Source organism: Narcine bancroftii, chromosome 6 (assembly GCF_036971445.1).
Source record: "Narcine bancroftii isolate sNarBan1 chromosome 6, sNarBan1.hap1, whole genome shotgun sequence".
Lineage (NCBI taxonomy): Eukaryota > Metazoa > Chordata > Chondrichthyes > Torpediniformes > Narcinidae > Narcine > Narcine bancroftii.
This window is the reverse complement of record NC_091474.1, coordinates 17375780-17401572: the sequence shown is the minus strand read 5'-3', so window position 1 is coordinate 17401572 and position 25793 is coordinate 17375780. Positions and strand designations below refer to the sequence as shown.

The window sequence follows — 25793 nt, the reverse complement described above, 5'->3', positions numbered from 1 at the left end:
GTATGGATAGTTACACAAACTTAATAAGGCATTCAGTATGACAAAAACATACATGAATTGTAAATCATATCCATAATTCATATGCTTTATTTGGAAAAAAATTCTAATAATGCACAAAAAAAGAAAGAAGAATATAGTAAAGGAGAAAAACTCAAAACCCCTGCCTAACCACATTGCTAGTTGTTATATATGATTAGAATTAAAAGAAAAATGGTTAAAAAAAAAGTAAATAAAGAGAACATGATAAAGATAAAAGTCAGACAATTTAATTACATTGAAGTGAAATTATAAAGTTAGACAATGAGTCATAAATGACTTCCATAACTTCTGGAATCATATATCAGAATTATTAGTTGAATAACAAATCTTTTCCATGTACAAACAGGACATGATGTCACACAACCACTGATCATGAGTAGGTGGGGCAGCATCCTTCCATTTCAGTAAAATCGCTTGCTTCTCCAAAAAAGAATGAAAAGAAATAGCCCGACTCTGAACCGGAGACAAAGAAGAATCATCCCCTCCCATTGTACCAAAGAGGGCCACCAAAGGATTCCATGTTAAATCTATATTATCATCTTTTGATAAAGTATGGAAATCCTCTCTCCAGTATTTTTCTAGACTAGGACGAGTCACATCAAGAGCTCATGTTGGAATAAAAGCAAACAATTTGGCCCAAGACAAATGTGCTCTATGTAGCACTTTAAATTGTAATGGACAATGGCAAGCACATGACAAAGAGCTATTAACCATTTTAACTAATGAAGTCTGATTTAAACATAACAATTTCTCATAAATAATAGATATTAAACCTTTGTGAGAAGGTAATAACAGATTATGTCTCGACATGGATTCTGACCAGTTTCAAGATTCATCATTCCTTTATTGTACAGAACATAATATTACAAGAAATTGCCTTCTTCCTGCCACAAGACAGGCAAAGAGTTGTTGTTAGTGCCGCCTGGCGCCCCTTACAGTACGAGAGAGAGAGAAGCAAAAGACAGTCCCTTCAGAGTCACTGAGTGCCTGTGGATTCGCCTCCAGTGCTCCCACAGGCTCTGCAGCTACTCCAAGCCCTGTTTGATCCATCGACAACCACAAACCTCTGACACAGTCAGGAAGCCTTCAGCACCTGAGGCCCTTCAGGAGCCCTTCTCGCCCTCAGCACCCTCTGGAATCATAGCTGCGATACCTGGTACCAGCGAACCAGTCTCCAGCACCCCTCAGCCCGTGCGGGTCCCCTGACTACCGTTGCCCACAGCCTGTGTGGGTCCCTCAGCCTCTGAGCCCCTCACTGGTCTGCTGTCATAGACACCATCCTTTCGGGTCGTCTCCTCTGCTTATCCTTCTCAACGAGGGGTGTGTTTGCCATTTCTGGAGTGCTGCATTGGTTTGCTGTTCCCCAGAATCTGCAACTCCTCGTGGCTGTTGCCGAGCATAGACATCGCCACCTTGGTATCCATTCCTCTCCTCTACTTTATTATTAGCAGTGGTTAAATGGTAAGGACCTTCACTTAGAAATTGTTAGATAGAGTGAACTGTGAAATTGTTCATACAGTGTTAATGAGTACACTACACACAATACTAGCAGTGCGACATTTTGAGTGGAGGTAAAATCAGTGGGAAGCTAATCAGAATGATCAATTCTGTTTCATTGCTGTTGTCTAACTAGTTTTTGGTCTATGTATGAAATGATCGATTCTATACAAAAACAACCCAAGAAAATTATTGTGATTAAAGCTTTGTTATGCGTCTGCTGCAGTCTAAAGACATTAAGTGCACTTTATTTAGGAAGCTATAAAAATGCACCTTGCCCATAAACTAGCTTTCTTCCACCTCCCCTTGCCTTCTTGACAACATTGATTGATTGTGTCTGGGTCTTGGCCCATTCTCACATACATAAAGTGGATGACTGGATAATTTCAGCTAGAGACCCAAGACTAATCCTATTCACATTTGAGCCATCTTCAATTGACTGTATTCTCCTCACTGGCAAGTAAATTCAGGCATACTGTTCAGCACTGACTTTGTGGTCGACATAGTTCATAGTAACATCTGTTCCTTTTTCCACCAAATGTTAACACTAAATTGACTTTTATATACCACTGAAACTTAATTAATATTTAGCCTCTTTCATCTTAGCCTCTCTTTCTTCTTCTCTATGCATTAACAAATTGCTTGTGGGGAGTTTAACTTTAAAAAGAACAGCCTCTTTCGAAGGAGTGCCAAACAATTCAGAAAATGCCACTAGAGAAGTGAATTAATTCAGAAAAATCCTTCACTGTCTACCATCCCACCAATGTTGGTGACATCCACAAATGTAGTAATCATGCCATGTACATTTTAATCCAAATTATTCATTTATTCCAAATCAGGTCTCAATTCAAATGCCATCTACAAAATTGCCGGTTGTCGGCAGAAACACAGACAGCAATGAGGAAGTGTACAGGAGATAGATTAACTAGTTGACTGGTGTCACAACCACAACCTTGCACTCAATGTTAGCAAAATCAAGGAGATGATTGTGGACTTCAGGAGGAAATCAGGAGAACATGAGCCAGTCCTCATCAAGGGGTCAGCCGTGGAGAGGATGAAGAACTTCAAGTTCCTGGGCATTAACATCTCTGATGATCTGTCCTGGGGCCTCCATGTTGATGCAATCACAAAGAAGGCCGACCAGCAGCTGTACTTTGTGAGGAGTTTGAGGAGATTTGTGATGTCACTGAAGACTCTCAAAAACTTCTACAGGTGTACTGTGGAGAGCATTCTGTCTGGTTGCCTCACTGTCCTCTCAGGACAAGAAAAAAACTCCAGAGGGTTGTTAACGCAGCCTGCAATGACACAGATAACAGTCTTAAGAAAGCAGGCTCTATCCTCAAAGACCCCCACCAACCAGGCCATGCCCTCTTCACTCTGCTACCATCAGGGAAAAAGGTACAAGAGCCTAAAGCTGAGCACCCAGTGGCACAAGGACAGCTTCTTCCCCTCTGCCATCAGATTCCTGAATGAACAATGAACCACGGACATTGCCTCACTTTCTCTATTTTATTTAATTTAGAATGTGGTTTATCACAATATTTGCACTATTTATGCTGTGGAAAACAACAAATTTCATGACAAGTTCATGGTGATAAATTCTGATTCTGATTTTGGCTTCTTCTCAATTGAGAATCTCACGCAGGTGCTAATCCCAGAAGGCTGGGGTTCCTGCTGTAGGCTTCCTCTACCATGAACCATGTAAAGCCCTCCGAGGATACATTGGCCCATGTCAAAGAAAAGTATTGTTTCTTTACTTGCTTTGCTGTTACAATACTGGTTGTCCTTGCTGTGAAAATGTCCCTTCAGGTATGGCAAATAGGTTTTCACATTTCAAATTGGCCTCATCTCACAAGAGGGATAACTGCCCGCATTCTAAAGTAAAGAATTAACATCGATTTGGGATGTACAGTACGTCAAGATCACCAGGGACAATTTCAGTAAAAGCCAGGAATCCTTTGGTGTTCAATATTTATCTCTTAACCAACTCCATGAGCCCAATTACACTGAATTAACCTACAACTCCTGGTGCATTTTGACGATGGGAGGAAACTGGAGCACCGAAAGGAAACCCACGCAGACATGAAGAGAAAGTACAATCTCCTTACAGACAGTGCAGGATTTGAACCAAAATCAAGAGCTGCAACAGCATTGCACTAACCACTACACTAACCATGCTGGCCTAAAATATTTTTTCATATTTATCCATTCCACTGTTGCTTGTAGGCAATACTATGTATTGTAGTGCCCTTACTTTCCAATGGAGATAACAGGTCAGGATATTTCCCTGGTGGAATGCCCCGAAGTCATGAAACACAATGCATAAATGTGTGCTCCTTACTTTATTAACTATTTGGTTTTGAGTATATTTTAATAAAATAACACCCAATAGTCTGGGAAAATTTGTTCAGTCCAAGCACCAGAAGAAAACCTGAGTACATCTGATAAACAGAGACTTACTGTAGTCAACAGGTTAGGAAGCAGTTTTGGACAATGAACTCGAGTAATATTTCAAGTCAATGACCCTTTGTCAGACTGGTGTAGTTACCATGTGTCTTCTGGGCACAGCCTTCTCTTCCTCACACCCACGATGTCAAAAAAGGATCAGTAAAGGCAGCCATGAGTTATTTATTCTATTTTTTTCCAAGACACATCTTCTAGCTAAACAGATTTTCAGGTGTGTGAACACAAAACAGTAACAGTTAGCAGAAGGATGACACGTAACACTTTACCTTACTTAGTGTGTGGAAGTGGCAGGTGTGTCCCGACAGCTATAATTCTTTATGATTCAACCTCTTAAAAAAGCTTGCCTTGAGGTTACACATTGATGAATGACAGGGAAACAACAAAAACTTCAGGTCTGAAGGATTAATGTTCAAACCCAGGATCTCATTTTTCATTTGCAGAGGCCTTTTTTTTCCCCCAGTTGCATCATTTAGCTTTGATTTTTTTTTGTGTGTGTGGACAGGTTTAGTTCGTGAAAGAGTCTTTTGAGCACATGCAGTAAGATAATCTTTGAAGAGCTATTGTCCATTTACATGTAATAATTAGTTGCATACTGTTTAAACAGGATTCCCTTAATAATTTTCCATTTAGAAACAGAATTTTCCAAAAAATGACAATGGGATGTCGCACTATAGAAATTAGGCATCTTTCTTTTAAAGACAACACTGAAACTTCTTGAGAGATAGCATATATACTTTACAAATATTTCACTCAAAGTGGCTTAACAACATCCAAACCAACTTGAATTTTAACTAATTGAGAAACAAATGACAGATTCATTTACTTTTAATCAGATTTCCAACAACTGCTGGGTTCGACACCACCACTGATTCTTTTTCTCTTCCTTGCATCATCTTCTATTTACATCTCTGCCAGGCAGATTAGAAGCAATTAACTACCCTTCACCAATCCCTCTCAGCTAACAATCTGTGTCATCCATTTTCTCATGGAATCTACCCTGCCCTCCATAGGTATTCCTTTGATCTTCCCCTTCTCTGCAATTTCCTGAGAAGACTGAAGAGGGCAAGGTTACCAGCCAGCATTATGTCAACCTATCAGGAGCTCTATTGAGTGTGGTATGGTTGCTGCAGAGAAATGGATCAGAGATCAATCCACAAGTCCATGAGTGGCAGAAAGGGTCATTGGAGTCTCCCTTGGAGACATAGCAGACCTGTGGAGAGTGGGGACCGAAAACACAGAGCTCCCACGGGGACAACTACCTAGTCTGTCTGCTGTCGGCTCTGTACAGGCTCTAAACAGCCTGTTAAAGGAGCTGATGGTGGGTTATTTAAAATCCTGTGCCTGCAAGGTCTGGACCCAGGATGGTGGCACCTATGATTGGCAGCAGCCACAAAGGGTTGCAGACTCTAAGGAAGCAGAGGACCAGAAAACAGGGAGACCAACACCTCCCCCCCCCACCATTTGAGAGAAATAAGCCAAGGAAATGGCCCATGGGACGGTGACCATGGCAGCAGACTAGTGAGGGGATCAGCAGCTGAAGAACAAGCGCAGGCTGCGGACTGTTCGTGACTAGTTCGAGACTGGCTGAAGGGGTACCAAGTATCAGAACCGGAATGCAAGAGGATACTGAAGATTCCTAATCATGTTGGAGTTCTGGATCTGAAGCTCGGGTTGCCTTACGGCAGGCTTAAAGCAATTTTGTGTAATATTACATTTTTGTTGTTACTTGAAAATAAAGGAATCTTGAATCTTGCTTAACTTGTTTTGCACTTCACTATCCAGCCTGCCTCTTTGGTTGCCCAACGTGTTCATGAGATGTGCAGTTGGGGGTTTGGAACTATCCAAGTTTGCCTTGTTAAAACCCTCCTGCAGATAAATTCTATATTAGAGAGTTGTTTTATTTCAATTGTCTCTTTAGTTATGTTTCCTGAATCACTATCTATAAGAAAGAACATGTACTTAAGACATATTTCATGTCTTTGGAATGTATCAAAGCACTTCACTACTAATGAAATTCTTTTGAAGTGGAGTCATTGGTGTTAAGTGTGGAAAAAAACATTAATCAATGATTGCCATGTCTTTAGGCTATATCATATCCAGTAAAATTTATTTTCTATAAATATTTACATTTACTATTTCCAAGTGAAAATTCCTGAAATATTTGCTATTGGTTCCACTGACTGGATAATTGTCAAGATATATGAACTTTACATTAGATGGGCTTCCTTTGTTGTTTGGTGAAGTTAAACCGTTGGCTAGGTGAGAAATGAATTTATCTATTTCTTATCAGTCAATATAGAATTATAGAATTGGGTCAGATGTAAAAAGGATTTGCAAAGCACGAGAAATCTTCAATTTCACAAACAAAAAAGGAAATTGGAGTATGCATTACCTTAAGAGGGAAGAACCCACATAATTAAACAGAGTGAAATAAATCATCAATCAGTGAGATTCTGCCCAGTGACAGTTTCTTCCGTTATTCAAAGGGCCACAAATATAAATATTTCTCAGCCCACTGTGAAAATTGTTAGGACACAAGAGAACTGTTGGAAGCAACATGTGGTTTTCCTGATCATGAAAGCTTTTGAAATTAAAACACATATTTATTGAATGTCTGCTCAAGAGCATTTTTAAATTTTTACATTTTAAATGTAAGTTTTAAACTTAGACATACAGCCCTTTGGGGCCCATAAGCCCATGCCACTAAATTACACCCAGTTGACCTACAACCACTGATATGTTTTTGACAGGTGGGAAGAAACTGGAGCACCCAGAGGAAACCCACAGAGTCACAGGGAGAATGTATAAACTCCTTACAGACAGCGCAGGATCACTGAATGTTTGCGCAGGAGTATTTGTAGTCACGAGGCAATTCCGAGTGTTCACTGATACAGAATTGAAACCGTTCATCAATTCCAATGAAATAACATCTGCAGGGAACGCAGCCATCGGAGAGCAGCAGCAATCATCAAGGATCCACACCATCCAGCACATGCTCTGTTCTTGCTGCTGTCATCAGGAAAGAAGACTTGCACCACCAGGTTCAGGAACAGCTACATCAGTCTCCTCAACAATAAGCTCAATCAGAGGCTCATTTAAAAACTCTTAATTTTGCACTTTATTGATTTTTTTCTCTCTGTATTGCACAATCGGTTTGTTTACATTTCTTTATTTGTTTACATGTGTACGTTGGGTACAGTTTTTTTCCCCCGCTACCAATAAACAGTAATTTTGCCTTGCCCACATGAAAAAGGATCTTGTGGTTGTATGTGATGTCATGTTAGTACCCTGACAATAAATATGAAATCTAAAATCTAAAATCTTGATATTTACTGTATCAATAGGACCAAGGAAGTTTCCACACATAACCAGAAGGTCCTCTGTTCATGTATTTTGCCTTGAAAATGGCTGGATTTCACAATTCCTGGTGATGCTGGTTGAGAACATCAGTGGACTTGCTCGGTTTAACAAGTCTCATGCACCTAATTGACAGTCAATTACTGGCCACTTCACTCCCTCATAGAAGATGACAATTAAAAATAAAACCAAGGAAGCTTTACTGGTTATGGCTGTTGTCCATAGAAAAAAAAGTTTCCCCACCCCCCCACCTCCCCCATTCCCTCCCCACATCATTAACAATGATGAAACAATTCGAAAGGTGGGCCGGCTTTTGAAAAGCATGAGCCAATCATGAAACACAGACAATGGAGGAATATTGTAATTGGCATTGTACTTGGAATGACATGAGCCAGTGGTTATGTTTTGAGTCTGACTTCCCCTATGCAGACCAGCTCAGTCTTTTTGTATTCAAGGAGGAGCAAACAAGGGCAAAAATATAAGAAAAATAAAGTAAAATACATTCAAAACAATTCTTATCCGATGCAAAATGTTCTTACCAAGACCACAAGAAAATGCAGAGTTGTGAATGCACCTCAGGCCATCACCCATTGTCCATGGTCTCATGCATTGCCACACTGAAAACACCCACAAATTGGAGGAACAACGCCTCATCTTCTGACTGGGCACCCTCCAACCGGATGGCATTAATATTGACTTATCTGGCCTTTGATAAACCCCACCCCCCTATTCCTTTGTCTCCTTTCCCTATCTCTGTCTCTCTATTCCATCTCCTTTCGCACAGACATGATAAATTCTTACCTCATCCCCTTATCATATCCATTTAACACCTTTTGTTGGTCTGGATTCCTCCCCCAGCCAGCATTGTCTCAATTCTGAGATTTCCTGTTTCTGGTGTGATCACGTACTTATCTTCATTGGGAGCAGTGCCGGCCACTGCCGATGATGTAAGTGACGTGATAAGTGCGCATGCGTGGGTGTGTTAACCATCAGTATTCGGGTTATGAATCTCAGTTGCAGGAGGAAGAGGGTGAGAGCGTTAAGGATCACCCATATGGTAGTGAGCCAATGAGAAGGTCAGAGGAGTTTATCTGGGTAGTGTTTGCAGAGTTGAAGAATGCAATGTTGTGTCTAGTGATTAATAAAAGAAACTTTATGCTGAAAGAAATGAGTGAATGTATTTTTTATTTGTTTGTAAGCTGTGGTAAAACAGTGCCATTACAATTCCTTGAAGAATGACCTAACCTGAAATATTGGCAATATATCTTTGTCTCGTACAAACACTGAACAGACTGGCTGAGCTCCTCAATCACAGTGTCTGCAGACTTTTGTGTTTCACTCCCTTCCATTGACCCTGTCTACATTTCCTGCTGCCTTGGAAAAGGAGACAACCTAATGAAGGATCCAACCTATCCTTCTCATATTCTCTTCTCCTTTCTCCTATTAGGCAGAATTTATGAGTTTGAAAGCTTGTACCACCAGAGGCAACGACAGCTTCTTTTCCGCTGTTTCGGGCTCATGAACTGACCTTGAATATGTAAAAAAATGCAATCTCTTGTTTTTTTTAAAGATATACAGCATGCTAACAGGCCCTTCTGGTCCACGAGCCCATGTCATCCAATTACCACCCCCCATACATTTGGGAGGAAACCCACACAGACATGGGGAAAGTGTGGAAACACCTTATAGACAGCCTGGGTCATTGGTTCTGTAACAGCATTGCACTAATCACTATGTTAACTGAGTTGCCCCTTCTCACAAAACTACCTTAAAGCCAACCCCCTTGTCTATAATAGTATTTTCTGTACTTTAATTTTTTACTACCTGTTGTACTAAGTTTGAGTTGACCTGCCTGGACAGCACGAAAAACAAAAAATTTCATTGTACCTCAGTGCATATGTGACAATAACAGAAAATTCAATTCAACCTTTGAAAGGTTACAATCTGAGAAGAAAGTGAAACAAGTCTGGAAGTAATTTCTGGAGACAGTAGAGCAGTGGTTTTCAACCTTATTCTTTCCACTCACATCCCACTTTAACTAATCCCTGTGCCATCGGTGCTCTGTGATTAGTAAGGGATTGCTTAAGGTGGTATGTGGGAGGAAAGAAAAAGGTTGAAAACCACTGTTTTAATTGTACCTCATTGACTCGTTATGTGCACGGTTTCATAACTCCAAAGGAAATGCCCAATGATAGTTTTTCTCATGCAAAATATTTCAGTAATAATTGGTTCTAGATCAGTGATTCTCAACCTTCCCTTCCCACTCACATACCACCTTAAGCGATCCCTTACTAATCACAGAGCACTGATGATATAGGGATTACTTAAAGTGGTATATGAGTGGAAAGAAAAAGGTTGAGAAACACTGCAGTAGAGAACCAACTCTCTGAGTACTGCCAGTAAGGTTGATTCACCCATGTTTCCTGGAATTGGACTCAAGAATATGATTAACAGCCCAGTATTATACACAATTGGTACAGCAGCCAGTTAATCCCAAACCATTTGTCAGCGCTTATTTTAATTACTGGAAAGGAATGCTTCAAACTCTGAAGGCAGGAGCTTGCTTACAGAGGTGAAGCCAATTCAGCAATCCCTTATTTGTTCGATGAAATCATCAAAAATGTCAAGAGTGAAAAATTGAAAATGTGCTTCCCCAGATTAGAACCTCCATGTTGAAATCTAATAAAATATTGGTTGCCTTGAGGAAGCATTGCAAAATATAACCTATTATTATGAGGGCTGTGGGATATAGCTCTATGTAACAATCAAGAATGTGGTATTTCATTGTTCATTTTGAGGACTGTGGAGTATGTCAGGCTGTTACACTTAAAGAATGTAGGGTGGGGTAATGTCATGTTGCAGAGTGGATTTGGTTTTCACCAAAGTGCTACACTTAAGGTCTAGAATATATCAGGGAAAGGTGTCATGCTTATCACGGTGACAGTTAAAAATATGGTCAGTTTCAGCATTCTTCAAGGAGGTGTGGGATAGAGGGTGACATATATTTGTATACAGTGAAGCATGTGGGGTAGATCAAACCAACAGTAAAGATAGTGGGGTTTGTCTTCATATCTGGTGCAGATATGAAGAACATCATGGCTACAGAGGACAATATTGGGTATATTGAGAGGTGTGAGTTATATCAGAAGGTTGGACATCGGGAGCTTTGTATTTATGCAACCCTTTGCTGCTGTTGATCACCTATTTAACTTGTTAAGAGTATATAGAGATATGTTTTCCAAGGCCTGATTGATCAATCCATTCAGTCTTGAGACTGAGAATTTAAACTTCAATAATTTTGGAATACAAAATGTGAGTAACATGTGCTGATCTTATCATCAACTAAAAAGCAAACTGGTGCACCATCCATCTCAGAAGGAAACCTGCCAACCTAGCTGATCGATCTTATCAACTAGCCTATGAAATGGCACTTCATCTAAAAAAAAAACTGGGATTGTTGGGACAAGTCTGCGGGGCCCAAATGTCCTCATTCTGCTCCCATTTCTCTGAAGCAAAACACTGCTTTTAGGAAGCAAATCAGATTGTGTAGACCCCTTGGAAGTAATTCTGAGGAACAGTTTGCTCTCCCCATGGGAAATGGAAATTTCCTGTGATAGATGTAGTTTTCTGCCTCAGGCTAGAGGGGAGGGGTGGGTGGGTGCAGAGGGAGTGCTGGGGAATTTGGTGGTGATTAAAGTAATTAAAACATGCTCTGCACTGCAATTATTCCATTCTGTGCCATCTTTCTTGTAGGTGTTTTCCCTTTGAACAGTTTTGCAGGGAATTGAAAAGATTATTTGTCATCTTAATGAGCTGCGCTGTTGATCCAAGAAATTCCTCGCAGGTCTTGGAGCTTCGTCAAGTTGTATAGAGATCTTTTTGATATCTGAGTGCTAGAAGCAGAGTTGAGTGATAGCCACTTCAATCTCTTTTGAATCTGTGCTTCATTCAGACTTTGATCAGCCATTTCTCACACAGGGCAATGAGAGCAAGTTTGGTACTTTGAAGTCAGAAGCAGCTCCTTCAAATAAATAGAGCATTTGGCATCAGATAGAAGGGATAGAGAAATTAAATAGCAGATTTAAATACAAAGTTCAAGGCAAAAGGATGTCATAGAGGCTGAAGTCAGAACTGATGAAAAAGGAATACTTTGCAAACTGTTGCACAATGAGTTTCAAGTGGAACTGTTCTTTGAATTAGTCACCCAGTTTAATGTGTGTCTTTAGTGCAGCATTTAGATCCTAACTTGTGCATTTTGCTCTATTTAGCTCCAACTGCGAATTAATCCACATGCTTGAAGCTTTTTGTAATAGAGCTTCCTCACTTATCAAATCTCTCATCATTCGTGTGGAAGGACACGGTTAACTGAACCATTCTTAGTGATTAAATTGGGCACAGACACTCAGGTGCTGGTAAAATCGAGCTCTTTCCAAGCATCAGTACACCGACCGACCTGTAGTTCAGAATTTATGCCGGAAGGGTTATGTACACTTAATCCATAATTTAGGTGTTATTTTGTTTCAACTTCTCGAGCCAAACTGAGTATGAGAAATGATGGCTTCCTTATAAAATCTTAGCTTTCTAAAGAAACAGCCAGAAAGTCATACTGAAGGGTGAAACTCGACACATGACATTAGATTTTTAGTCATGAAATGAACTAGCAAAGAAACAATGTGCTGGAGAAACTCTGCAGGTCACACAGCATCCATAGGAAGTAAAAGTAAAATGTTTTGGGCCTGAGCCCTTCATCAGAAATAAGGAGAAACGGGTAGAGACCTGAATAAAAAAGAAGGGGTGAGTAAAATTCAGTAATCTACCTGTTTTTTTTTTCATCAGAAGGCCCAGGCCCAAAATGTTGGTTACCTTCTACTGCATGACCTGCTGAGTTTTTCCAGTACGGTTAGTGTAGAGATTAGCTCAACTCACTGACAAAAGACAAAGGAGGAAAAACCCAACACCCAACCCCAACCCACCAACTTTCCCTTGCAACCGCTGCGACCGTGCCTGCCTGTCCCGCATCGGACTTGTCAGTCACCAACGAGCCTGCAGCAGACGTGGACCTACCCCTCCATAAATCTTCGTCCGCCAAGCCAAGCCAAAGGAAAGGAAGGAAAGGATTTCAGCACCAGGGACCGGGGCTCAAATCCAGCACTGTCTGTTTAGGAGTTTGTAGGTCCTCCCTGTGTCTGTGTGGGTTTCCTCCCGGTGCTCTACTTTCCTCCCGCCCTCCAAAACATACAAGGATTGTCGGTTAATTGGGGTGTTTGGATGATGTGGGCTCATGGTTCGGAAGGGCATCTTTTAATATGCTGACTGTCTGAATTTAAATTAAAAATTTAGGGTATTACACTAAATTCAGCATCTTCAGATCTTCTTCTTAGGCAGGTAAAGAAACAACTTGTACTTAAATAGTGTCTTTTATTGGTGAAGGAAGTCTCGAAACAATTTATAGACAGACTCTGCTGCAATGTAACCAATTTGCACAAAGCAGGCTCCCACAAACGGCATTGGAATATGGAACCAGAGCACCCACAAACATCATTTCATTATTTAATTGCAACCTCAGTTTAATCTTATGACAAATACAACCAACCATGCGTCTGAATCGGGTTAATTCTTTGTCATCTTCACAATTGTGTTATTCCGATTGAAAGGGCAACTGAGCTGGAAGAACTGACGCTCAGCATTGTTTGATATGACTCACTCACAAACCTGATAAGTGTGGATTGTAATGTCTTTTAGCCATTTATATTCCATTTAATGTGAAGATCATTTATTCCTCTTCACTTGTGTTTGTCCAGTATGGGATGCATTTAGAACTCCGAAAGGCAACTGATGAAATCAGAAGATGGACCTGGCAATTATTTGGAGACAGTAATGAAAAGTGAAACAAATTCAAACAGAGAGTTAGTGAACACCTATGGAGAGAAAATATGTTTCATGTTTAAAACAGGGCAATTCAAAACCACGTCCAATGTTGGACTTTTTGTCCAACTGAATAGTATTTGGCCATGGATTACCAGTTCTAGACATAATTGGGTGTTTCTAGCAAATTCCATACTCACCTGCCTCAAAAGATTATAATTATGTGATGCTTGACCTTTGATAAAGATGTTCCCAGTGCAAGAGACTCACTTGGTTGTCAATGCAGAAATCAAGAGTGTTTGTGTTGAGGTGTGCTAACTTGTTCCAAACCAAACTAAAAGGCAGTGAACATCTCCGGTTATCAATTCATTTTCTGTTTCAATCTTGCACCTCCTCTTTCTTTCACAATTCAGTTGCTTGAGCTGCCTGTCCAAAGATCATCACCATTGTTCTTTAAAAAGTAAGAGAAGATTAACGCAACAAAGTTGTTTTAGTAAAGATATGCTGCCACTTAGAATGAACAATGGAACACCAGTTTCTATTTGTCGATGATACTTAAAGTGTAAAGACTTTAAAATCCATTGAGATTGGCAGATGAGCATGGCTTTTTATCGATTTGAGATTGCATCACTTCTGTAACTTCAACGAAGCAAGTTTACGGATATAAATGCGATAACCCCAACCAATGTCCAGCATTTGCTTCCCATCTTTAATTGTCCTTGTGCGCCATTGCCTTGAATTTCTGGCAACTGTACTCTTATAATCTTACTAAGCAAGGAATTCCAGCACTTAGACCCACCATCATTAACAGCTTTATATTTCTAGTATTTTATACTGTGTGCCTCAACAAGACTACGTCCTTGGTGGTAGAGATTGTGGGGATCACAGATACTTTAAGAGTAGCCTTGAAGAGTATTTTCATTACAGTGAGTAGATGATTCATACTATAATAAATGTTGCATATAAATAGCAGGACTTTTTAAAATTTTTTTTTTATTTTTCACACCATAAACCACATTAACCATGATACATACTTTTTCCTTTTCAAATATATACAGTGCCATTTTCTCCCCCCCCCTCCCTCCTCCCATTCCACCCTCCCTACCTCCCCCCTCCCGTCCATTTAAAGTACAAAATCTAGGATACATTAAACCAGTCAAACAATGTTGTCATTCAATAAAAATAAACAAGAAATTCCACTGAGTCAATTCTTTTCATTTCCTTCTCCTTTCGTTAATTTAGGTAGTGAATGTCCCCGGTAGGTTTTCGCTATTATGTTTCATGTAAGGCTCCCATATTTGTTCAAATATTTCAATATTATTTCTTAAACTATATGTTATTTTTTCTAATGGAATACATTTATTCATTTCTATATCATTGTTGTTAAATAGCAGGACTTTGAAGCATTTTAAATAACACTAGAAAACAATTTTTTTTAAAAAAGGGTTGCTTCCTGAAAAACATGATAGACAACTTCAAGCTGAACACAAAAAACATTTTAGATTTGCAGAATTACATAGAAAGTTGGAGGAACATTGGAGAAAATGAACTGAGCATATTTAATTGCATAATGATGCTTTAGCTCAAGTGACCTAAAAATGTTTTTCTGCTCTTTTTCATTTGTAATCAGCATCTGATGCCTCTCCTGTCAGTATCCAACAATCGTTGGCCAGCATTGATGGAATCCAGTTGCCCTGATACCATTTTTCCATGGTTGCAAACCTTTCACCATGTTCGTTACGGACTGCACCAAGATCAGCAGAGAAGACGTCCAAGTGTGAATGCAGAAAATGAATTCTCAATGAGATGTTGCACCTCATGGTTTTGTATGTTTGAAGTGGACTTAAAATGTGACGGGAAATCACAAAAATAGGTTATACTTTAAAAAACAGTCCATGATAGGAAAATTTTAAGATTGTTTTTGTGACCAGCAGTCAAAAATCTATAAAATACACACATAAGTGTTCAGGAAGCCAAATCTTCGTTGTCCAGTGTAACCAATAATTTATCAATCAATATATATCATATAGTAATGATTGGCCATTTCTTGTTGTTTCAAATCATTGAATAGAGTCCTTAAGTCAATTGCCTTTTCTTAGAATTGCCTCTGAGCAACAGGTGCAAAGTTAAGTCTGTCACATTTAAATCTGGTGTTGACGTGTATTGATCTAGAGATAATTGGTCAATTGAGCTACAATTTCAACATACTGCGGGAATGCAGGTCTTAATGTGATGACAATCACTTAATGGGAGACCTAGTCTGTCCTGCATCAAGTTGTGAATTTGAGATGCAATGGTGAAAATGGGATCAGAAGGATGGATGGTTAAATAATATCCCCTTCAATTCACTGCACAGGCAATTAATTTCAATAGGTGCATGTTCAGAATCAGATTCAGAATTTATTGCAACATACATGTCACAACATTTATTGTTTTGCAGCAGATTTAAATTATATTTTTGAAAAATGAATATATTAGTGCAAAAAAGGAGAATGTGAGGTCGTGTCGGTGATTCATTATCATTCAGAAATCTGATGGCGAAGGGGAAGAAGCTGTTCTTGGACACTGGAAAGAGCAGCACCTCCAGTGTATTGTCTTCAGTCAGTGTAGCAGGTAGCACAATGTTATTTCAGTGCTAGTGAATCCATTTTCACATGCATTCAATCTGTAAGGAGTTTGTACATTCTCCATGGGTCCTGCATGGGTTTTCTGCGGGTGCACCAGATTCATAGAACACTACAGCACAGTACAGGCCCTTTGGCTCTCAATATTGTGCCGACCCATATATTCCTTTAAAAAATTCAAAACCCTCACTATCCCTAACAAGGCATTACAGGCAACCACAACTCTCTATATAACCTTGATGTCTCCCCTAAACTTTTCTCTCTTCACATTGTACACATATTCTCTGTTATTTCCTATTCCTGTCCTGGGAAACAGGTGCTGGCTGTCCACCCTATCTATGACTCCCAAAAATCTTGTAGACCTCCATTTCATCCTTCTATGCTCCAAAGAGAAAAGTTCCAGCTCTGCTAACCTTGCCTCATACGACTTGTTTCCCAATCCAGGCAACATCCTGGTAAATATTCTCCGTACCCTCTCATAGCTTCATTATAGGAAGGGAGGTAACCGATGCTGAACACAATACTTCAAGTGTGGTCTCACCAGAGATTTGTCGAGTTTCAATATGACCTCTCAACTCTTGAACTCAATCCACCTATTAATGGAGCCCAACATCCCATAGGCCTTCTTAACTATCCAATCAACCTGCGTGATGACCTTGAGGGATGTAGCGATTTGGACCCAAGGTTCATCCACACTTCTAAGTCACCAACCATTAACCCTGCACTCAGCTTCCCACCCTCCAAAAGGTACAGAGGTAATAGGTTAATTGTGTGGCAAGGGTTTCATGGGCCTGAATGGTGTTCCACTCTGCTTGCGTTGATACAATTAAACATTAAAGAAGAGGTTCAACAGGGGACATGAAGAGCACTTCAAAGAAAAACTCCTATCCCCCAGAATCAAACCGAGGCTTAATCTTCACTCGCTCGGATGTGAGAGGAGTTCAAACGTGACTTCTGAAGGGGTGCTTTGAGCAGAAACATGCTGAAAGCCCTTGTTAATTCTAAAAACATACACTTGTAGACCCTGTGATGCTGCCAAAAACACCCAAGTCTGCAGATTGTAGTAAAGACACACAGAAATGCTGGAGGAACTCAATTTGCTAATACCTTGAAGAAGGGTTCAGGGCCAAAATATCGGGAATATATCTTTACCTGCTATGGATGCGATGAGACTGGCCGAGTTCCGCCAGTATTTCTATATGTTTTTATTACAATCACAGCATCTGCAGACTTAAGTGCTGCCTGCCTCCCATCCCATCCTGACTCATGGCCAGTGCCTCAGACTGTGTCAAAAGAAAGCCTGTCTCAGCATTTTGAATGACCACATTTGTTTCTTAAAGAGAATGAAGGAGCTTTCATTATTTTAAATTTCCACAGAGTTGAGCTTCCATTAGAAATTTGATTTAAAAATTCCCATGTCACTAACTTCAAGCTGGGACTCCGACCCTGTTAAAAATTGGTTCCGCAGCAGACTTCAGGCAATGGGCGGCTCAAAATAGGCTTTGATTATTCTCATGAACTTCATTAGAGCGAAAAAGAAGCAGACAGGTTCGATGTTAATTATTATTTTTGACTGACTGCCTCTGTGAACCAGACAAAACACAGCCTGTGGTGGGTTAAGTATGATCCCTTTTGCCGGGTGATGCAAGTGCACTCAGATCAACATTCGGCTAATCCCAAGATGTTAAGCAGATCTCTCATACTCACTGAGTAAATTGCTCCCCAAACAACGCAACCTGTTGCTATTTTTCAATGACAATCATAGTTGCATTATCAAAACCTGGGTCTTACATTACGTGCTTTGCCTGTGACTGCCAAGCAATTCAGGCAGAGTTCAGTAAAAGCTGGATTTACCCTTCCCCAGAAGCAACAGGAATCTGAGAAATAGAGAAAGGTTGCTGTATAAAGAAGAATTTTTTTTTAATTGAAAATGAGCAAATAACACAAAGATGATTTTATAATCCAGTAACTGAAAATCTGTGGCTGAAACAATTTAAAAGATATATCTGGCTTCACAAATATTTAGAAACTGTCAAAAACCACAGCAACATATTGCAGAAACCTCAAGAAGGCCATACCATCATCACTTTGGAGATTGTGTGTGTGTTCTGCCAGGTCACTAATAGTTACCGAAAAAAAATTTCTCAAGTTGATGCAACATAGACTTTTAAGGAAAAGATTGTGCTACTCTTTTACTGCCAGCATTTCCTTTCATGGATGTCAATGGTGCTTCACTCCTTCCTCTTCCCACACACTGGCCTTTCATTCATTTTTAACCACAGCCACTGTGAGAATGACCTGCTCACCCTAAGTAAGTAAATTGCAGTAAAATTCCTAAAATCCAGACTGCTCTGGAATTGGCTCAATCTGGATTTTCTGGATTCACGGGCAGCACTTTTAAAATTAGAACCATAGAAAACAGGCCATTCGCCCCTTCTAGTCTGTGCTGAAACATCATTCCTCTAGTCCCATTGACCTGCACCCATTCCATAACCCTCCAGACCACTCCCTCCCATGTATTTATCCAATTTATTCTTAAAACTTAGAGTGAGCCTGCATTTCCCACGACAGGTGGCAGCTCGTTCCACACTCCCACCACTCTCTGAGTGAAGATGTTCCCCCTAATATTCCCCCTAAACCTTTCACCCTTAAGCCACAACCTCTCAAACTCAAATTTAAGGAGGAATAAAGAAGATATAGTTTATTCATGAGCAAATACAGCAGGCTTCCTTTCTCAAAATGAGCAGTTTTAAAGAAAAATAAAGTCGACACTTGACAAAAATGTAAGCATAATTTTTTTTTCACTGCAAAAAAGAGGATATAATGCTTGAAATTAGTTTTAAAAATGAACATTGTAAAAGAAAAATGTGATAATATTACCTGCATTAAGCATGGTCGCTTGTTGCCGCTGTGAATCTGTTGCATTCACACATGCACACAAACACACAAAATAGTCCATTAAATTTAAAAAGTTGGAAAGTCCAGATTCTCGGGTGGTCCAGATTTCTGGCATCTGGATTTTTGGACTTTTACTGAAAAAAGGAAATGACAGGTCACTTCAGTTTCACAGAGGACGGTGAGTATCCTTGTGAATGATTCAGCTACAATTCAATGCCAAAGTGATAGTGGTAACTGAATTAGTTCCTCGTGTCACGGAACAGAATGAGACTCCATCAATGAAACTGCCTTGCTCTACCCTGAGAAGGGACTAGGTCCCAATCGGTTCTCCCATTGCCACTGAAAAAATGGCTGAAAAATTCTCTCACATAATCCAATGTTTTTATCTATTTTTAAAAAATCAGAAATCTGATGAATAAGTACACTAAGACAAACCACTAGAAGCAGGAGAGAAGTCATTTGGCCCCTCTTGGCTAATCTATTCCACAGCATATATTTCAGCTCCAACTCTATAGTGTTACCCCTATGTGCAAGATACATAATCTGGATGACACATCCATATTGGGGGGGGGGGGGGGGGAACCACTGGGCACAGGAGGTTGCTCAGTGGACATGGACAAAGGCTGAAGAGTACTTTGGGATGAATGAAAAGCATGTCTCTATCTTGTCTGCTGCATGGAGTCCTGGGCATCAAAGTTCCCAAGCTAAATCAATTTGCAGTTTTTCTCTCCTGCCCTCTCTCCATGTCCTCTTTGCTGATGGTTCCTGGTTCTCCCCTTGCCCTTTCTTGCCTCCTCCCTCAACCTGGCTGCTTTTTGCTCATACCTTGATGAAGGCCTGAAGCATTGATTGCATATTTTTGCCTCCTATGGACTCTGCAAGACCTACTGTTTCTCCAGCACTTTTATGCATTAACTACAATCACAGCATCCAGACACTTTTGTGTTTCATTCCCTAACTAAAGGAAAATTTTATTCTCATCCATAAACCAGCCTAAACCAGCAATTCCCTCTCAATCTCCCTCTCCTTGACTCCCACTGCTTGACTCCCCATGGAGTTTAAAGATGCAAATAAAAACAACAAAGGATACCTGACAGAAAACCCTGTAAAAATGTATACATTAGGATTGACCACAGTTTGGGATTTAACACTATAATCTCCTCAAAACTGATGATCAGTGTATCACAACCTGGTATGGGGGTACCATTTCCTCTGAGTGGAAAACATTGCAAAATGTAGTGGACACAGCCCAGTACATCACAGGAAAAATTCTCCCGCCATAGAGAAAATCTACAGGGAACGCTGCTGTCAGACAGCAGCAGAAATAATCAAGGGTCCACAACACCCAGGACATGCTTTGTTCTTGCTGCAGCCTTCAGGAAAGAGATAGAGGTGCAACAAGATGCCTGCTTTCCACATCGTTTATTACCAATTTTTTTCCAGTATTTGCACACTCAGCTTGTTTACATTTCTTTCTTTGTTTATATTTCTCTCTTTTGCATACGTGTCTTTCTTGGGTACAGTTTACATCATCAATAAGTAGAAATGGAGCCTGGCCTGCAGAAAAAAGAATCTCAGGGTTGTATGTGATGTCATTATGTACTCTGAAAATAAATTTGAATTTGAACACCTTCCCACCCCACTAAAATCTTTCCCCAGCTATCATCTCCCCAGATCACATCACCCTTCTTCTTAAACATCCATTTTCAATACAAATCTCAGCCCCACCTGTGTCACGTGTTTTTCTCACCGATTATCCCCCTCCACCACAATCTGGTGCCCACATACTTCCTCCACAACCCTCTCCTGTTGTGGGATGTTGCAGAGGATGGGACTTTGTTGTCAACTTTCTGTAACATTTGGCCCATCCAATCAGTCATATCAATACTCAGGACCTCCCGACAAAATAGTATGGGCTCCCACACAGCACTGCATGTTTACACATGTTGAAGAATCTTTACAATAATGTACAAAATGCAAGGTAATGGAACACCAAGTTAACATTGATTGTTTTATTGCATTAAACAGGGATGTCCTTTGTAAATTAATGTCCTAAGTAAAAGGCAGACTGAATCACACAATTTATTATGGTCTGCATGGTAAAACTGAAAGAGAGCCAGTTCTATGAATCTGACACAGTTGTTTAAGTATTTCAGCTGTGCAGTATCAATAAAACATAACCCCAGAGTCAGGTCCTGATACGTCTCTGGAATGCACAAAAAGCTAAGTGCTGTGAGTGAGACCACCTTGGCGAGGGCAACTCATAATGCTCAGGCTGACACCATCTGGAGCATGGTGTGAGGGTGGGACGAGTTTCAGTTATTATAGCACTTAGGTGATCTGCTTGCTAAAGTGTCCAGCAACCTCATTCCAGAATTACAAATGGCAATGAGGAAGTGTATAGGAGGGAGATAGTTCAGCTCGTTGAATGGTGTCACACCAACAACCTTGCTCTCAATGTTAGCAAAACCAAGGAGATGATTGTGGGCTTCAGGAGGAAGTCAGGAGAACATGATCCAGTCCTCATCGAGGGCTCAGTAGTGGAGAGGGTCAAGAATTTCAAATTCTTGGGTGCAATCACGAAGAAGGTTCTCCAATGGCTATACTTTGTGAGGTATTTGAGGTATGACCCAGAAGACTCTTGAAAACTTCTACAGGTGTACCATGGAGAGCATTCTGGCTGGGTGCATTACTATCTGCTACAGGGGAACCAATGCTCAGGACAAGAAATAAATCTGGAGGGTTGTTAACTTGGCCTGCAACATCACAGGCACCAGACCACTCCTTTGAGGACATCTACAAGAGGTGGTGTCTTAAGAAAGCAGCCTCTATCCTCAAGGACCCCTACCACCCAGGTCACATCCTCTTCATTCTGCTACCATCAGGAAAAAAGTACGGGAATCTAAACCCGAGCACAAAGTGGCTCAAGGGCAGCATCTTCCCTTCTGCCATCAGATTTCAGATTAATTTATTGTTGGAGTACATACATGACTTCACATACAACCCTGAGATTCCTTTTTTAGTGAGGGCACGACAGTATTATCACTAATTGGTAAGCAAAAAATAAACTATACACAGTGTAAATATGTACAAATAAAAGAACTGTAAACCCATAACAAATGTAAACAAACTGAATGTGCAATATAGGGAGAACAAAAGAAAATCAATAAAGTGCACAAGTATGAGACCTTAAATGAGTCTCTGATCGAGTTTGCCGTTGAGGAGTCTAATGGTGCAGGGGTACCAGCTGTTCCTGAACCTGGTGGTCCATGTCTTGTGACACTTATACCCCTTTCTGGCATCAGCGAGAACAGAGTGTGTGCTGGGTGGTGTGGGTCTTTGATGATTGCTGCTGCTCTCAGATAGCAGCGTTCCTTAATAGACATGATCAATCAGATTCCTGAGTGAACAATGAACCAAAGACACTGCCTCACTTTGACTTTTTGTGCACTATTTTTATTTATTGTTGTCAGGTGGTTGATATAAATGTTCGCACTATGACGCTGCAGCAAAACAGTGAATTTCATGACTTGTTCATGACAATAAATTCTGATTCTGATCTTGAAACCTACAGTGGAGAAACTATTTTCATTTTTGGGAGGATACAGCCCTGCGCTCAGAACGTTCCTGCCAGCACAGCTAGCGAGGTGGAAGGGGTCCTTAACGGTTTTGTGCATTCTCTTCAGAGGGAGCTGTTCTTTTTAAATGATTGATCTGCTCTGTGGGGTGGGGGTGGGGAAGAAAGCCCCAGTGATCCTCTCTGCCACTCTTATGGTCCTGTTTCAGAGTGATGACCTGCCATTGGAACAAAGAAAAGCAGATTTGGGGTTGTAACGAGTTAGAAAAGGTGGTGAGATTGAAAGGTCATTTCTGAATTAGGTTGGAGGTGAATGGTGTTGGTGGTGAAAGCTGTTTACACCAAGTGACCTGTCTGGAAGTAAGTGGAAGAAAATGAATGAGAACAGTGGCAGAAACATTGTAATTGCTGAAAATTGAATTAAAGGAAAATGCTGCACATCAGGCTGCATCCGTGGAGTGAGAGAGAGAGAGGAAAAAATGGAATTAATGTTACAAATTGATAACTTTTCATCAGAAATAGGCAGATGAGAGAAGTTTGGATTTTGTTTGATCAGAAGCCCAAAATGGAAATCAGAATGGTAGTGCACTGGGGAAGTCTGATAGATCCTGAAGGGTTGCCAAAGAAGTTGATGAGAAAGTGAGAGCAGAATAAAGAGTGCCGATGAAACCTTTGAGTTGTGCCTAGGGAAGGATATAGCATCTCTGCTAGAAAAACAGGTGGAGAGTCAGAGAGATTTAGAGAAGGAATTACAAATCGTCGAGCCCATGCAATTGAAGGATTTGTCTGTTAGATTATTCAGGTGTGTTTTACCTGTAAAACAATGGTCCATATATTACTTGATGTGCATTAGTCAGTTCTTTGTCAGTAGGTCTGATGTTCATGTTTGGACCTTGAGACTGTAATTCACAAATTTGGTCCATGGGTGACATCTCTAAAACCTGGGACATGAAGTTGATCTCAATGCAATGTTTAATACAAACTATTGCCCCCATCTAATTTACTGTGAGGAGGAGGTGGCAGATAAAGGGAGGAGCGACTTTTTGAAAGATAAATCAGAAGTGTGGCATTCATTTTTCTTCCTTTGAATTATCAGTGGATTCTGTCAGAATGTCTGTTTAAGTAGCTTGCTGTGGTGTTCCCACCCAGAGCAGATCAATCATTTAGAGAGAGCAACTCCCTGGGAATGCTTGTTAAATAAAACTCAAGGCTTTTGTTTTGGTTTAGGTGCATGCATTCCCATTGCAGATTATTGTCTTTGAACAGGAGATGCAAAATATCTCCAACAAACAAAGATGGAGTGCCTGAAGCTGAGTCCAATAGGAACAAATTAATTGAGCTGCTACTAAAAGCAGACAACTCAATTGTTCACAGCAAGATGGCAAAGAATGAGTATTTTACGGAAATTGTTTGACTGGATACAAAAGGAAACCTAAGACCCACCCTTGATTGGAGAAAGTGTGGGTGGATCAGATATCAAAAGAAGTAAATTAATTTATTTGAGAACATTTAACAAAAAACCCAAATACTAAAAAAAGCCCTTCTACTCATCTACAAATATGTAAAGCCTTTCACTAAAACATAATTACTGCCAACCCTCCCATCCGGAAAGACAGTCCGTGGATCCACCAGTTATAGAGTGCCTGATAAAGCGCAGGCCTGGCTCTATCCCCAAGGTCAAAAGTGTAGTGGATGAGAATGTTGCCAAGGAACATACAGAAAAAGAGACATGAAGCATAAATACAGGGTTTGTTCTGATTCCAACTGGCAAGGTTCCACAGAGGTGCCATATCTTCTTTGGAAGCAGCTTTGTAAAGCAAGTGGCCAAGGGTTACCTCTTTAATAAACAAGCCATTGTTAAGTAAATAATTACTTAGTGACAAAGAGTCACACTGTTCCTTCAGCAGTTTTACAGCTGGCAAGTTCAAAATGATATCATACTCCTTTCATGTTCTTGCATGAATGACTTCACAAACTAATGTAGTTACTCCCTTTGAAATTTCATTCTAGTTATCAGTGAGTGCAATATTGAAAAATGTTTATAATATTTATTCTAATTCAGTTTGATGAAGTCATTTGTATCAGGCATTGTAGGGCTGATACCCAAAGACATGGAATATAGATTCCAACAAATGAGTTTCCATTTCATAGTGATGGCTGGGAAATCCAATTCAGGTAGTTGAAGGTAAAGCTGGATTCAGTTTTGGTGAACTTGCGACTATCCACTGGATCATCACAGAAACTTAACTGGTTCACTAATGTCCTTCAGGGAGGGAAAGTTCTCCTGACTTGGTCTGGCAAACAGAGCACTTTGGCGTAGGAACTCGGTGGTTACTAAGGGATCATTCAAGGTAATAAATGAATGGAAAAAAAAGGTTGGGAACCGACATTTTAGCCTCTTACCTTCCCAATGAAACTGCCTTGCATTCCACTTTGTGGGTCCAATCAGAGATCAACAATACATTCTGTGTTTGCCACGTTGCAGAAATTTTACAGATCGAAAGTTCAGTTTGTTTTTGTGACTCAGCTGTTCATACACACATGGTTGATTTGAAGGAGTATGACTAATCTCATCCTATTAAATATGAGTGACGTCGGTCTTTCAGTAATTTCTAAGGAGTTTACATGGAATGATATGATTTTCTTCATCATCCAATATAATCACTTGGTAATAGATAAAGTACCATGATTAATGTGCAGTGCTGAAATGTATCAAACAACAGGCTCATAATATCATTTATCAGGAGTACCAAATGCCAAGCAGTGCATTGCCAATCAACTATTCCAGAAAATAAAGACGGTCATCACCCTAATGAAGACGAGCTTTTGCTTTAGTCAGTCACTACTTACAAACATGACTGCGATCAGATGGAAGGATTTGAGAAGAATATATTTATCTGAAAGTAAAACAGTGAATCTAAACAGAAAATTCAGGAAATCTGCATAGTGGGAAACAAGGGACAATTTTAAGATGATGACCTTTCATCCTGAGTTAGTATTTGTTTTATTTTCCACCGAGTCTAATTCCTGAGGAGAATTGTCTATCACATGAACACTTCTTTTGGTTGCTTCTCAGTCGGTGACAACTGCTGACTGTTGCAGAGCTTCTTGTCTCTTTCACCTGCCCTGAAACATGTCTCTCTCTGGAGCGATTCTGGACTCTGTTTTGTCACCCAATACTGATAAAGAGGGTGGTGTGTATGTGGATTAAGATGTATGAGAAAGTTCCAGAGTTAGGCATTTTTATCACATTTAAAAGACATGGAAAGGAAACGTGTAGAGAGAAATGAGCCAAACACTGGCAAATAGGACGAGTTCAGATTTCCAGATTTATTGTCAGAATACATACATGACATCACATACAACCCTGAGATTCCTTTTTCCTGTGGATATGGCAGAATTACCACTAATTGGTAGTGCAAACGATAAACTGTACAAAGAGTAAACATGTAAACAAAGAACTGTAAACA

At 40.2% G+C, this 25793-nt stretch overlaps 1 long non-coding RNA gene across 2 annotated transcripts; it reads right to left on the bottom strand.

Moving 5' to 3' along the window:
• Positions 1 to 277: 277 nt before the first annotated feature.
• On the bottom strand, positions 278 to 24850 carry LOC138737435 (uncharacterized). Of its 2 annotated transcripts, XR_011340915.1 has the most exons (4): positions 24727 to 24850; positions 13425 to 13675; positions 13072 to 13213; positions 278 to 2831 (listed from the first exon to the last, which is right to left on the bottom strand). It is a non-coding gene; the product is annotated as an uncharacterized lncRNA (long non-coding RNA). The 2 variants fall into 2 exon arrangements; XR_011340914.1 differs by lacking the exon at positions 13425 to 13675 and having other exon boundaries at positions 279 to 2831.
• Positions 24851 to 25793: the final 943 nt, after the last annotated feature.